Here is a 13,873-nt window from a genome sequence, read left to right as displayed (position 1 = left end):
GAACTTGGAGCAGCTGAATTCATACAGCAGCTACAAAAGCTGTGTTTTGCTCATGTTTTGGAATCTCCTTCTGGAGGCTTTTTGAAAGTCTTATTTAAGAAATACATTTCATAAGGCTATATCTGCCATAGATGGTGATTCCTCTGATGAATCTTGGCAAAGTAAATTGAAAACCTGCTGGAAAAGATTCACCATTATAGATGCCAATAAGAACATTTGTGATTATTGGGAGGAAGTCAATATATCAACATTAGTAGGAATTTGGAAGAAGTTGATTCCAATTCCCATGAATGACTTTGAAGGGGATCAAGACCAGTGGAGGAAGCAACTGCAGATGGGGTGGAAATAGCAAGAGAACTAGAATTAGAAGTGGAGACTGAATTGCTGCAATCTCATGATAAAACTTGAATGGGTAAAGATCTGCTTTCTATGGATGAGCAAAGGAAGTGGTTTTTTGAGATGAAATCTATTCCTGGTGAAGATCCTGTGAACATTGTTGAAACAATAACAAAAGATTTAGGATATTCCATAACCTTAGTTGATAAAGCAACAGCAGCAGAGTTTGAGAGGATTGACTCCAATTTTGAAAAAAGTTCTGTGATAAAACACTGTCAAACAGCATTGCATGCTACAGAGAAATCTTTCATGAAAGGAAGAGTCAATTGATGCAGCAGACTTCACTGTTGTCTTATTTTAAGAAATTTCCACAGTCACCCAAATTTCAGCAAGCACACCACCCTGATCAGTCAGCAGTCATCAACGTCAAAGCAAGACGCTCCATCCGCAAAAAGATCACAACTGGCTGAAGGCTTAGATGATTATTGGCATTTTTAGCAATAAAGTATTGTGTAAACTTTTTAGACATAATGCTGTGCATACTTAATAGACTATAATATAGTGTAAACATAACATTTATATGCACTGGGAAACTAAAAATTTGTGTGACTCACTTTATTAAAATATTTGCTTTATTGCACTTGTCTAGAACCTAGTCTGCAATATCTCTGAAGTATACCTGTAATGAACATATACATCATCTCACATACTTACAGTTTTCTTTGTGTGTGTATATGTAGTGAGAACATTTAAGATCTACCATTTTAGCAAACTTCAAATATACAGTGGAGTATTGTTAACTACAGTCATCAGGCTGTACATTGGATCTCCAGAAGATATTCATCTTGCATCACTGAAACTATATACTTCGAGCAATATATCCCCATTCTCCCTTTCCCTCCCCTTGGCAACCACCATTTCATGCTATGTTCCTGTGAGTTTCACTATTTTAGAGTCCACATTTAAGTGAGGTTATACAGTATTTGTCTTTCTGTGTCTGGCTTCCATCACTTAGCATAATGTCCTCCAGGTTTACACATGTTGCAAATGATAGGATTTCCTTCTTTAAGGTTGAATATTTCTGTGTGTGTGTGTATCAATCACATTTTCTTCACTCATTTATGGACACTTATCTTGGCTATTGTGAATAATACTAGAATGAACATGAAGTGCAGATATCTCTTTGAGATCTTGATTTCATTTCTTCTGGATATATATCTGGAAGTGGGATTGCTGGATCATAAGGTAGTTCTAGTTTTAATTTTTTAAAGAAAATCCATTACTGTTTTTAATAATGGCTATGCTAATTTACATTCCCACCAACAGTATACAAGGATTTTAATGTCTCCATATCCTTACCAACACTTTTTATATTTTGTCTTTTTGATAATAGACATTCTAACAAGTATGAGGTGATATCTCATTGTGATTTTGATTTGGTTTTCTCTGATGATTAGTGACATTGAGCACCTTTTTTATACCTGTTGGCCATTTGTATGTCTTTTTTGGAGAAATATCTATTCAGACCCTTTGCCCATTTTTTAATTGGGTTATTTGTTTTTTCTATTGAGTTGTATGAGTTACTTGTAAATTTTGGAAATTAACCCCTTATCCAGATATATGCTTTGCAAATATTTTCTTCCATTCCATAGGTTGCTTTTTCACTCTTTTGATTGTTTACTGTGCAGAAGCTTTTTACTTTGGTGGAATACTTCTTGTCTATTTTTACTTTCATTTCCTGTACCTTTTGGTGTCATATCCAAAAAAAAATCATTACCAAGACCAATATCAAAAAGCTTTCACCCTCTTTTCTTCTAGTAACTTTACAGTTTCAGGTCCTATGTTTAAGTCCTTAATTCATTTTAAGTTTATTTACTTTAAGGTGTGAGGTAAAGGTCCAGTTTCCTTCAGCCTATGCATATACAGTTTTTCCATCACCATTTATTGAAAAGAAATTATTGAAAGTCATTTCTCCATTGTGTGTTCTTGACAGTCTTGTTGAAGATCATATTGGCCATAAATGGGTTAATTTATTTCTGGCCTCTATTCTGTTCCATTGTTCTGTATATCTGTTTTTATGCCAATGCCATAGTGTTTTGATTCCTGTAGCTTTATATTTGAATCAGAATGTGTGATGCCTCCATCTTTGTTCTTGCTCAAGATTGCTTTGGCTCTTCAGGATTTTTTGGTGATTCTGTATGAATTTTGATTGTTTTTTCTATTTTTATAAAGCATGTCATTGAAATTTTGATAGGGATTTCATTAAATCTGCAAATTGCTTTGGGTAATATGGACATTTTAACAATATTAAATCTTTCACTCCATAAACACAGGATATATTTCCATTTGTTTCTTCTTCAATTTCTTTCATTAATGTTTTATAGTTTTCAGTGTATAGATCTCTTACCTCCTTGGTTAAATTTATTCCTAGATATTTTATCTATATATCTATTTATTTTTGATGCTATCATAAATGAAATTATTTTCTTAATTTCCTTTTCAGATCATTTGTTGTTGGTGTAGAAAAGCAACTAAGAATATTTATGTTGATTTATACACTGAAACTTTACTGAATTCATCTATTCTAACAGTATTTTTTGTGGTGTGTTTAGGGTTTACTATATATAAGATTATATCATCTACAAACAGATATACTTTTACTTTTTCTTTCCAAATTGAATGCCTTTTATTTCTTTTTCTTGCCTAATTGCTCTGGCTACAACTTCTAGTATTAGGTTGAATTGAAAAGATGAAAGTAGTCATTCTTGCCTGGTTACACATCATTGATTATGAAGTGAACTGTGAATTTTTCATGTATGGCCTTACTATGTTACAGTAATTTCCTTCTATATCTAATTTGTTGAGAGGCTTTTTTTTTAAATACCAGGAAAAGGGTGTTGAATTTTGTCAAATCCTTTTTCTATATCTATTGAGATGATCATATGATTTTTATCCTTCATTCTGTTAAGGTAGTGTATCACATTGATTGATTTGCAAATTTTGAACCATTCTTTCATCCCAGGGATAAATATCGCTGGGTCTTGGTATATGGCTGTTGAATTCAACCTGCTAATATTTTATTGAGGATTTTTGCATCCATGTTCATCAGGGATATTGATTGACCTCTCCGTTTCTTGTGGTATTCTGGCTTTGGTATTAGGGTGATGCTGGCCTCATAAGATGAGTTTGGAAGTCTTCCTTGTTCTTCTATTTTTGGAAGAGTTTAAGAAGGATTGGTACTAATTCTTGTTTAAATGTTTGAGAGAATTCAGCTGTAAAGCCACCTGCTCTTGGGCTTTGCTTTGTTGGGAAATTTTTGATTACTGATTCAATCTCCTTATTTGATATTGGTCCTTTCAGGCTTTCTATTTCTTATTGACTCAATCTTAGTAGGTTGCATGTTTCTAAGAACTTATCCATTTCTTCTAGGTTGTTTAATTTTTTGGTATATAATTGTTCATAATAGCTCTTTATGATTGTTCTTATTTCTTTGGCATCATGTGTAATGTCTCTTTCATTTTTTATTTTATTTGTTTGAATCTTCTCTCTTTTTTTTCTTGGATGGTCTAGATAAATGTTTGTTGATTTTGTTTATCTTTTAAGAAAACCAACTCTTAGTTATGTCAATTTTTGTAATTTTTTATTCTCTATTCCATCTGTTTCTTCTCTAATCTTTATTATTTCTTTTTGTCTGCTAACTTTGGGCTTAGTTCGTTCTTTTTTTTTCTAGTTCATTGAGGTGTAGTATTAAGTTGTTTATTTGAGATCTTTCTTCTTTTTTAATGTAGGCATTTATCTCTATAAACTTTCCTCTTATTGTTTTTGCTATAAGTTTTGGTATGTGTGTTTCGGTTTGCACTTTTCTCAAGATATTTTCTACTTTTGCTTTTAGATTTCTTCATTGATCCAATGATCATTCAAGAGTGTGTTATTCAATTTCCATGTATTTATGAGTTTTACCATTTTTCTTTTGTTATTGATTTCTAATTTCATTCTGTTGTGGCCAGAAAAGGTATTTGGGATGATTTCAATCTTAATTTTTTTTTTACTTTTAATTTTTTTTAGAGATGGGGTCTCACTCTGTCACCCAGTCTGGAGTGTGGTGGCACTATCATAGCTCATTGCTGCCTCAAATTCCTGGGCTCAAGTGATCCTCCTGCCCAGCCTCCCAATTAGTTGGGACTACAGGTGGGCACCACCATGCCTGGCTAATTTTTTTCATTCTTTTTAGAGACAGTGTCTCACTATGTTGTGCAGATGGGTCTCAAACTACTGGGCTCAAGCAATCCTCCTGCCTTAGCTTCCCAAGTAGCTGGGATTACAGGCACAAGCCACTATGTCCCACTCCAGGACACCTATTTTTAAAATAATTACCCAGTTTACAGAGACTGAAGTTTTTACTTATAAACAAGAATGATAGCTTACAGAAAGAAGTCTCATTTATTGCTTTCCCATATCTGTGAAGTAGTCTGTTTCCAGGTTGAAATGCTGTCTCCATTTTGTCAAAACAGAGGCAAACCAATCGTTTATCATTCACTTTTATCCATGAATGTCTGCTGTCTTTGTAGCATTTTAGTAAGAAAATCACTACACCAAAATGTTTTACATTCCTTCAAATATACATGCTCTAACATTCCACTGGATTTTAGTATTGCTTGGCCATGAAAATTGGGCTTGAAATTGCTATCAAGTCATCAATAAGTCAATAACTGGAAACAGTAGGTGAAACATTAAATTTATTTAATTAAGTAGAAAATAGTTAATTTCCCACTACTTCAAAATTTATTATACAACCTGATATTTCTTCTGTTTCTCCAGAAAGACAACAGGAGGTTTAGGGGTAGGGAATTGTCATTAGTCTTAAGTGTAAACCCAATTCCCCCCCACTCAAATATTCCTCCTCAGAGATTCACTTTCTGAGAAAAAACAACCCTCTCCCCAGTTTTGTCTTTTTAGCATGCTGATTATTTTGAGCCAAAGACAATTGGGACTATGCAAATAAAAGAAAAGCTCTCAGCCCTCCCCCTATTTGCCTAAAAGCAGGACATAAATTTGTAAAGGTCTCTCTCCTTACTCTCTACTAGGGTGGACAAAAGTTAATCACTAGAGATAACTAATCAGCCCAGAGACAACCCTTATCTTCCAGTAGTTCTCACGTACATTTACCTTCCCACAATTTGTCACCTCTAGAAACTCAGTCTTTTTCCTTTGTCTTGCCGCATCTTGATAGATTTCATAATTATTATACTTTAGTTAAGAAGTGGTTAACCCTACTTCTAACTACCCCTTTGAATTAACTCATCACTGACTGTTTCCATGTGTATATACAATGCATGTGTTTATAAACTTATGTTTGTTTTTCTCTTGTTAATGTGTTTTTTGTCAGTCTAATTTATAGGCTTTAGCCAATGAACCTAAAATGGGTAGAGGGAAAAAAGAATTATTTTCCTCCCCTTAAAGGATAGGAAAAGAATTTTGGTAGCCAACATACGTGTTAGGATGCTTTTGACTGTGAGTAAGATAAATCAAAATGGTTGAAACAGTAAAGAAATCTATTATCTTCCATAGCAGGAAGTCCAGAGGTTAGTTCAGCAGCTGATCATCACTCACCTTTCCACTCTGTTGCCTACAAATTATCTTCATACTAACGTGTAACTTGGCTGCCAGGAGGACAATGCTTCTTTGCTCATATTTTCTGCTGGCAGAGCTAGAGAAGGAGAGGCTCTTTTTTTTTTTTTTTTTGGCAATGTTTTTTCTAAAATACTTAGTAGACTCCTAGGCTACTTGCTTCTGGCTAATTTCTCAAGCTAATAGCATAATTAGGGATATTGCCCAGGAAGATCTTTGAGTTTGTGTCTTAGCAACAGGCTTCTCCTTTCTAGACAAACTTCTTGTCCCTCAGTTTAAAGACCTTGAAGCATTTTGAAGCAGTAGCCTTGAGAGGGAGGCTTCACCCATAATCTACTTCTTGTAGCCAGACTAGATCTTTTTGTAGGGAAGGAGAATAATTAATGGGCGGTGTTGAGAAGAGACATGGGTATCAGGCTTGAATTTAGTTGGAATATTAACTCCTGCTTGAGATCTCACCTCTGGTTCTTTGGTTTTTGTTTTTGTTTTTTCCCAAACTTTAAGGCTAAAAATTATTGGACTCTAAACAAACTTGTAATATAGGCCATGGACAGAAAGGGCCTCTCTATATTTTCTTTCTTCTCTGCTGTCAGATAGGCTGCCCTTAGTCCCAGCTTCTCTCTTTCTTGTAGGGATTTACTAAGGCAGCAAGAAGCAGCCAACCCATTCTAACATTCTAAATTTTTCTTATCATTTACCTGAATATTACAGCTTTAGTAGGCATATGTCTGTCCACCAAGGTACAACGGTTTTGCCAACTGTTTCCCAACCAAATTTCTAGAACCTTTCAATTAGGAATATTAGCAGGACACCCACTGCCATTGGCCTCACCTTCTCTACTCAAAAAATTCCATATCACATTTTAGGTCTGAGACTTGTAGTATCTCAGTTTCAGATACCAATTTCTGTGTCATATACCCCCCTGCAGCCATAAGTAGCAGAAACCCTGCTTCCAATTGGCCTGAAAACCAAAGACATCTTACCTAGTAGGAAGTCTAGAAGTAGGTAGGCTCCAGAGACAATTGACTCAACAGCTCAGTGATGTCATCAAGAACTCATATTCTCTTCTTCTTATAGAATTGACTTTATCCTAAGGTAGATTATTCTCATGGTCATAAGATGGGTGCCAGCAGCAACTAGAGTAATGTGCTTCCTGTTCATACTCATCAGGAGGGTGAACCTAGCTTGTGTTCCCAGAAACCCAAGTCAGATGTTAACCAAAATCCCCAAACTAACCAGTTCCAAGGAGGATAGACTTATCACAAGTGGCTTATGCTAAGCTGAGATGGAATGGATGTTAGAGCTCCAGCTCAATATCTTCTAAAGCAAGGCCTTTTCCAGAGTACATTCATGTGCAAATGAAAGTCCTGACTATCCGCCTAATACCTCTTCCCTCAATAATAACCCATGTTCTCCCTGTGCTTTCCTACATCTAAAATCTTACAGTGAAGACTTTATTGTTCGCAAAAGTAGACGCTGGTAGGAAACTTGTTTGAGAAAGATATACATTTGTCATTTCATTTTTGGCTTAAGTCATCGTCAAGAACCAACACTTTAATTTCAATAAAGCTAGCTGAACTCCCTGTATCATTTAGGAGAGGTTTAAGGTTGAAAGTAACATAACTCGAACATAGTGGCTTAAACAAATAGGGTTTTATTTGTCTCACATAAGAAACTGGCCAAATGTACTTGCTCATGTTGGCTTAGCAGCTTGACAAGATTAGTGTTTGTGGTGCTCATCCTTTTTTAATGTATGTCTGTCACCTCATGGTCACAAAATGGCTGCTGCCATTCCAGATATCAAACTGACATTTTAAGCAGGAAGAAGGGGAAAGAGTGATCCTCATTAATACATACTGTCAGCCAGAACTATTAGTAAATTAAATCCCATGGCTACACTTAGCTGGTAGGCGACCAAGGAGAAAAGGTCTGGGTAAACCAAACACAATGTCTGCCATACAGTGCAAACTGGATAAAGTATGTAACCAGTTCAGTGCAGAGTAATTTACTTTCTTCCAGAAGCTGAAAATGGGTTTATAGGTAAAGGCATAAGAGTCTAAATATGCCCAGATATTCAGCTGCTCCATCCTGCAGGAATGCTTCAGGCTGTCTGCCTGTTCCCCTGTACTGGGTAGACTATGTACTCTGCTACTTTGTGGTTTTCAGCCCAACTTCCTGGGTTCCTGTCCTGATAAGTCCAATTGGATTGGAGAAGTGAATCACAATAGAGGCTGCAGAAAGCTGTGGTGGACCTGGATTCCTGTTACTCCACAAATAGTCTACATGATGTATTCTCATAACTTTTTAGCATGTCCAGTGTGAGGAATTAGGGATTCCTTTCCTCCTGTACCCCTGCTGGTGGCCTTGGTTGTTTTAGGATCAGCAAGCTCTGACAGACTATAGCGAGAGGGCTTTGTCTTCCTGCCTAAGCCTGAAGAGTTATCCCCTTCTTGGCTTCAACTGTCTTATCTTCTCTCTTGTCATCTCTACAAGTCACGGGATAGTCAGGATGAGGAGGCTACAGAAGAAAGAGCAAATATTATAGCAAAGGGGATTTCAGTTTGGCCTTCATTATGTCCTGCTTTGTTCCACAGTTTGTAGGATCTGGATGCAGAATAGGGCAAGCCTGGAGGACCTACTTCCCATACTTCCACCATTCTCAGGTTAGCCCTATTCTGAACAGAGAAAAGATTGAAGCCCTCCTGATGTCTCAAAAATAGTCAAGCTCTTTGGAATCTCAGAGCTGCTGGGAATGATGGTAGAAAATAGGAGGTAATTATCTTCTGTTAACTTCAGTTGCTATTTTCTTCTCTGTCAGAACAGAGCATCACTCTCCATACAAACTCACCTTCTGATCCTGCTTCTGGAATGCTACCGTTGAATCACCTTCCCCCGCCCCCGCCCTGACCCAAACACTAGTAGTTCTGTTCTAAGGCAAAGAGAAGTGGAAAAATACTCTAGATGTCTGAGTCTGAAGAGCTGACTGATGGTGTTTTGCAATTTGTGCTTGAAGGAAAATGGTACACATTTTCATTTTTTGATGGAGACTGGACATTCATACAGAGATGTGATATATATAGGTAGAAAGTCAACACCAGGGATATATGTTTCAAGAGATCTGTATACAATCCTTCCAAACATGGGTAGCTTCCAATAAAGTATAGATTAGGTAGCAGTAAGTATACAGAAATTAAGTGGTGAGAGCCTTTTACATGTGTCCAGGACTTCCTGTGCTCCATTGCTCTGAAACCTGAAAACACTTCAGGTTTGTGTCAGGAGGCTTGAGTTTAAAAGACATGAGTTGTTTGGAAGGGCAGAATTTTTACAAGTCTTTTTTCATTCCAGTGCTGGACATATTACTGTTTGCTATACTCAGAACCAGCCCTGTGTTTTCTAGATTGTTTAATAGCAGCTGCAGTCCTAACAGTCTCTCAGTGATGTCTGTTGTTGGGGAAATGTGGAGAGTCCTTGTTTTTTAAAAAATATTTATTTATTTATTTTTAATTGATACATAATTGTATATATTTATGGGTTAAAGAGTGATGTTTTCATATATGTATACATTGTATAGTTTTCAAATCATGGTATTTAGCATGTCTATCACGTCATACATTTATCATTTCTTTGTGGTGAAAATATTCAAAATCCTCTCTTCCAGTTATTTTGAAATATATAATATAATATTCTTAACTGTACCTACCCTACTGTGCAGTAGAACACCAGAACTTATTTTTCCTATCTAACTATAAATTTGTACCAGTTAATAAACCTCTCCCCCTCCCGTCTCCCTCCTCCCCACCCCCTCCCCTCCCTGGCCTTTAGTAACCACTAGTCTACTCTGTATTTCTTTTAGATTTCACAAATGAGTGAAATCAAGCAGTGTTTGTATTTTTGTATCTGCATTATTTCACTTAAATATATTCCCTCCAGGTTCATCCATGCTGCTGGAAATGATAGGATTTCATTCTTTTTATGGCTGAGTAGAATTCCATTGTGCATATGTACTATATTTTCTTTATCTGTTGTCTATTGATGGACACTTAGGTTAATTCCATATCTTGGCTATTGTGAATAGAGCTGTAATAAGCATGGAAATGCAGATATCTCTTTGACATACTGATTTCATTTGCTTTGGATTTGCCCAGTAGTGGAATTGCTGGATCATATGGTATTTCTATTTTTACTTGTTTGAGGAGCCTCCATACTGTTTTCCGTAATGACTATACCAATTTACATTCTCACCAATAGTGTGTAAGAGTTGCCTTTTGTCTACATCCACACCAGCATTTGTTTTTTTTTTCTTTTGATAATAACCATTCTGGTTGGGGTGAGGTGATATTTCATTGTGGTTTTGGTTTGCCTTTCCCTAATGATTAGTGATGTTGAGCATTTTTCATGTACCTGTTGGCTATTCATCTGTCTTGTTTTGAAAAATATTCAAGTCTTTTGCCCATTTTTAAATCAGATTATTCACTTTTTTGCTATTGAGCTGTTATATACAATAGGTCCTCACTTAAAATCATTGATAGGTTCTTGGAAACTATGACTTTAAGAGAAACAATGTATAAGAAAACCAATGTTCGGTCGGATGTGGTGGTTCACGCCTGTAATCCTAGCACTCTGGGAGGCCGAGGCAGGAGGATAGCTCGAGGTCAGGAGTTCGAGACCAGCCTGAGCAAGAGCGAGACCCCGTCTCTACTGAAAAATAGAAAGAAATTATATGGACAACTAAAAATATATAGAAAAAATTAGCCGGGCATGGTGGCACATGCCTGTAGTCCCAGCTACTCGGGAGGCTGAGGCAGTAGGATTGCTTGAGCCCAGGAGTTTGAGGTTGCTGTGAGCTAGGCTGATGCCACGGCACTGTAGCCCAGGCAACAGAGTGAAACACTGTCTCAAAAATAAATAAATAAAACCAGTGTTATCATAGGGTAATATAAATAAGAGGTAAGTTCCTGCAGCATATTCCTGATTACAGAAACATCACCAAACTTCATGATTTAATTTTGGTAACTTGTATGTGTCCAGGAATTTATCAGTTTCTTCTAGGTTTTCCAATTTGTTGGTATACAGTGGTTCATAATAGTGTCTTATGATACTTTGTATTTCTGTGGAATCACTTTTAATGTCTCCTTTTTATCTCTGATTTTATTTGAATCTTATATTTTTTTTTAGTTAGTCTAGCCAGAGATTTGATGATTTTGTTTATCTTTTCAACAAACCAATTCTTCATTTCACTGATCATTATTTTATTTTTTTAGTCCTCTATTTTGTTTATTTCTTCTCTAATTTCTATTATTTCTTTTCTTCTACTAATATTTGGTTTAGTTTGTTCTTGTTTCTCTAATTCTTGAGGTATAGCATTAGGTGGATTGAGATCTTTCTAATTTTTTGACATAGATGTTTATTGCCATAAAACATCCCTTTTAGAACTGCTTTTGCTATATAGGCTTTGTTATGTTGTGTTTCCATTTTTATTTGTGTGAAGAAATTTTTGAATTTCCTTTGATAGTTATCATACTCTCAGATCTGGTTGTAGCACTCCCTTAAGCATTTTTTGTAAGGCTGGTCTAGTGGTGATGAATTCCTTCAGCTTTTGTTTGTCTGGGAAAGACTTCATTTCTGACAGATAGCTTTGCTGGGTATAGTACTCTTGGCTAGCACTCCCCACCTGCCACCCAATCCCCGCCTTGCCCCAGCACTTTGAATATATCCTCATTCTCTCCTGACCTGCAAAGCTTCTGCTGAGAAATCTGCTAATAATCCAATAGAGATTCCTTTATAAGTGACTTCATGCTTTTCTCTTGCTGTGTTTAGTATTCTCTCTTTGTCTTACTTTGACAATTTGCCTATAATGTGCCTCAGAGAGGACCATTTTGGGTTGAATCTGTTTGGGGAGTTTGAACTTCCTGGATCTGGATGCCCATATCTCTTTTAAGACTTAACAAAATACCACACACTGAATGGGTCAGAATAACAGAAATTTATTCTCTCACAGTTTTGGAGGCTAGAAGTCTGAAATCAAGATTTCATGGGGATTGAGTCCTTCTGGGGACTCTGACCAAGAATTTATTCCCTGCATCTCCCCTAGCTTCTGGTGATTGCCAGAAATTCTTGGTGTTCCTTGGTTTGTAGATACATCACTCCAGTCTTTATCTTTGTCTTCACATGATGCTTTCTTCTCTGCATCTTCACATGATCTTCTTATAAGGATACCAGTTGTTGGATTTAGGGTTCATCTAATCCAGTATGACCTCATCTGGACCAATTAAATCTGCAAAGACCCTATTTCCAAATAAAGTCACATTCACAGGTACCAGGGGGTAGAATTTCAACATACCTTTTTAGGGGACACAATTCAACTCATGGCAGGGTATCTGGTTATTTCTGACAGATATTGTCAAAATTGTTTTCTAAAAGGCCTGTACTTATTTGAAATATGCCAGCAAAGTATGAGAGTAGTTTTATTTGCTTATAATATGGTGAGATGACCCTTTTATTATCTTGTAGTTACCCCCTTTCTCTCAAGTAAGACTTTTTGGCCAGGACCAACACTGCAGACAGTATGCTTATAGTGAGATAATGTACAGGTTTTCACAGTCTGTTCAGAGCACAGGGAGAACCAACGTAAAGGCACTGCTTTACTCTGACCCTTACAAGTTGCAAAGAACATGTGTCGGTTACCTAAGAAGACAAGGGATTCTTACAAGGACATGTGGCAAATCAGGAGCACAACAGTCTCATGAAGACTGGAACATCATTCTGGAAACAATTGTAGTTACTCAGTCAGACATTAAGAGGAACAGGCACAGCAAGCTCATTCAGGATACAGTGCTGCTGCAGTGGCTGGTAATTTTATTTTTCTCTAAGTAGCAGGTGTCAGCTGTTCCCTACTAGACTGCTCCACCATTGTGAGGACTCAGCTCCTTCTTGTCTGTGTTTTCGTCAATTAATTGCTGCTAACAATTAACCTTAATTTCCTTGTAGCTTCTGTTTACTCCTGGCTTCAACTCTGCTATGGCTGGTTTCCTGCCTCCTCTCTGTGTCTCTTGGCTTCTGTGCACACTGTTGGCTGCTGGTACTAATGCTGAGTATTTTAGCTTCAAACTCCCTAAGAGAGTGGCTCAAGACTAGATTGGGCTATCCTCAAACCTGCTGAGCACAGTAGGAGGTTAAGTACAGCTCATATAACCGGCCTCAGGGGTAAGGGCTGGTCTATTGATGACTCTTTTTGAGTCTGGTGATTACCCCTGATGCAATCAACTGTAACCATGGTGGCAGTCCTGTGTTAATAAATATGGCAACTCAGACTGACAAACTTCTCTCTGAATGCAGTGGCAGAAACGCTGAGACTTTCCCAAGGTGGGGTCAGTGCATGCAGGCATCTGACACAGTCTGTCCATTTCCAGCACTTGTCTAACCTAGAGTGGACTCTCTAGAGGAGCTGATAACAGAGTCTTAAAGGATAGGAAGAGTTGATTAAGGAGGGAAGAGAATACCAGACAGAGATTACAGCTTGAATAAAGGCATAGATAGGCCAGCGCGGTGGCTCACGCCTGTAATCCTAGCCCTCTGGGAGGCCGAGGTGGGTGGATCGCTCGAGGTCAGGAGTTCAAGACCAGCCTGAGTGAGACCCCATCTCTACTAAAAATAGAAATAAAAATTATCTGGACAACTAAAAATATATATAGAAAAAATTAGCCAGGCATAGTGGCACATGCCTGTCGTCCCAGCTACTCGGGAGGCTGAGGCAGTAGGATCGCTTAAGCCCAGGAGTCTGAGGTTGCTGTGAGCTAGGCTGACGCCACGGCACTCACTCTAGCCCGGGCAAGAAAGTGAGACTCTGTCTCAAAAAAAAAAAAAAAAAAAAAGGCATAGATACATGAAACGTGGCATGTGCAGGAAACTA

The sequence above is a fragment of the Lemur catta genome, chromosome 5, assembly GCF_020740605.2.
Source record: "Lemur catta isolate mLemCat1 chromosome 5, mLemCat1.pri, whole genome shotgun sequence".
Classification (NCBI taxonomy): domain Eukaryota; kingdom Metazoa; phylum Chordata; class Mammalia; order Primates; family Lemuridae; genus Lemur; species Lemur catta.
Note: the sequence above shows the minus strand (reverse complement) of the source record.